This window comes from Echinops telfairi, unplaced genomic scaffold (assembly GCF_000313985.2).
Source record: "Echinops telfairi isolate 266 unplaced genomic scaffold, ASM31398v2 ScPeMD7_31;HRSCAF=116, whole genome shotgun sequence".
Lineage (NCBI taxonomy): Eukaryota > Metazoa > Chordata > Mammalia > Afrosoricida > Tenrecidae > Echinops > Echinops telfairi.
The window spans coordinates 44302315-44304625 of record NW_022103928.1 but is presented as its reverse complement, the minus strand read 5'-3'; the positions used below and the strand labels follow the sequence as shown (position 1 = coordinate 44304625).

At 55.1% G+C, this 2311-nt stretch overlaps 1 protein-coding gene across 4 annotated transcripts in view; it reads left to right on the top strand.

Moving 5' to 3' along the window:
* Positions 1-998: 998 nt before the first annotated feature.
* The window catches only part of GALNT11 (polypeptide N-acetylgalactosaminyltransferase 11), a 79946-nt gene continuing 78633 nt past the window's right edge, over positions 999-2311 (top strand). For 2 of the 4 annotated variants that reach the window (XM_004702325.2, XM_045289773.1), the window contains exon 1: positions 1002-1175. The gene's annotated coding sequence lies outside the window, so the exon portion shown is untranslated. Of the gene's footprint in view, positions 1176-2311 lie in introns of all 4 variants that reach the window. The other 2 variants (XM_045289776.1, XM_045289775.1) reach the window with 2 other exon arrangements.

The window sequence follows — 2311 nt, the reverse complement described above, 5'->3', positions numbered from 1 at the left end:
GTATGATCCATAACAAGCTATAGCTAGCCGTAGAAAAAAGGAATGGGAAACCCAGGAGTTGATACTGTGCTCTTGTGGAACCTGTCCATGGATCAAGGGGCAGTTGTGAGAACAAACCAAGGGCATAGTGCACGGTTTAAAATCTGAAAAGATGTCAATCAGGCTTGCATCCTTTCACCATACTTATTCAATCTGCCTATGGAGAAGCTGGGTTCTATGGAGAGGAGTGCAGCATCAGGATTGGAGGAAGGCTTATGAACAACCTGATACACACACACACACACACACATATATACACATATATATGACACAACCTTGCTTACTGAAAGTGAGGAAGACCTGAAGCCCTTCCTACAAATGAGCACTTACCCATTCTAATATTGGGAAGCTAGGAGGGGTTTATTTACTTACTTTTGTAAGAGAAAGAAACCCAAGGCCAGCACCCCAGGACAACGGATAACTGATGCCAGGGCTTTTTGTTGGGCCCCTGGTGTAGTGTTTATGCACGGGCTGCAATCTGCATGGTGGGCAGTTCGAAACCACTAGCCCCTCTGCGAGAGAAAGACTGGGCTTCTTCCTCCGGTCAATAGTTACAGTCTCGGAAACCCACAGGGTGGTCGCCAGGAGTCCCCTGCTTAAGTCCCAGGGGGCATCCTTGGTTGCATGGCGCTGCTCTCTGTGACTGGACCCACACACTGGCCCCTGGGGAAGGACGGGGCTGTCTGCTCCCCTGGTCTTGGCGGGAAGTCAAGGGGGCCGTTATACTTTGCCTTCCAGGGTCACTGTGAGCCGGAAGCCAATCGATAGGCAGGGTGTGGGTTTAGGGCCCTCGGGTGGGGAAAGCGGAGGCAGTCGGTCCAGAGGGCCCACCACCAGGCGATGACGTCAGCGTGACACTCAGAGGCGGGGCGGGCCCGCCGTCACGTGGGGCAGGCGTCACGTGGCCCCGTGGGGGCTCAGGGAGTCGGGTAGCGAGTTGCAGGCGCTCGGGTTTTCAAGCCTAGTGGGGCGTGCGAACCTGCGGCCGCGAGCCACCTGATCCTACGCTCTTTTGGGGGTGCTCCAGCCCCGCCCCCACCTGCTGCAGTGAATGCGGCCGGCTCGGGCTGGAGCGGGAGAGGAGATGCCGCAGTCCGCGCCCCGAAAGACCGCAGTCCTGGGGTACGCTTGTCCGGGTGAGTAACCCCAGAGGTGCGTGCCCAGCCCTCTCTCCGCCGTCCCCGGGGCTCCCCCTTCCACCCGCGGGCCCGGGACGCAATCCAGGCTTGGCCCCAAAGGCCGCCTGCGTGGCCCCCGCAGGCTGGGCTCCGCAGAGTGATCCAGGGCGGCCCATGGTGGCCTGCGGCCCCGGGCAGTTTCCCCGGAGTAGGGCAACCCATCTCCCGTGTTACAAACCCCAACGCCTTGCCTTGGGCCCTATTTGTTTACATAGATAGAGGATGCCGCATTCTCAGGGGTGCCCCGGGGAGGGGCAGCGCCTTTTTAACATCAGATTGCGTTTTTAGTCATTTCTGAGAAAGCTGGAAGCACCAATGGGAGGATTGGCAATGGTTAATGAAATGCCTGCATCGCCCTCATTTGAGAGCATTCTGCCTCTGACAGCGATCTAATGCAACAGCCTGGGCTCATGCTTGCTTTCTAAACTGAAGTCCAGAGCTGGGTGCCTTGTTCTTTAAAAGAAGAAAATGGGTGGTGGTGGCGGTTGCTATTTACTCACGATGCTGTGGCGTCCATTCCACCCAGAGGAACAGAATCAAACTGCTCTCAAGGTTTCCTGGGAGTCACAGGGTGGTAGTGAGTTTGCTGTATAGATAGATGTCGTTTCCTAGGCTGTCATTGAGATGGGGAGAGGGGTGACCCCCAGGAGCTCCTTACCGAATTATTTTAGGGACAATCCAAAGGAAAACTAGGAAATAGAACAGCTGGTAACCACATCCTGGAACAAACAGGCAGGTTGAAGGAATCGCCTAAAGTTGTTCAGAAAGCCCAGGTGCCAATCACGCACAAGAGAAAGCACACTGTGCCCCTTATAAAACCAGAGAAGAAAGGGGCTCCCTGCCAAGCATGCTTGACATCCCAGAATAAGTCCAGCTAACCAGTCCCAGCAAGCCTTGCAGCAGAACTGATCCTGAAGAACTATACATGAACTCTTTTAACTTACTGTTCCAGACAAACCCCACATGTATACCTCCCTGGGGTACCTGGGAGGAAGGTGGTACGAGCCCAGAAGCCTTCTAGCTTGGGGAGGCAAGGGTAAGTTTGACATAAGCCCTCCATGTCTCTGACAGCTGGCTCTCTTCCCTAATAAAAC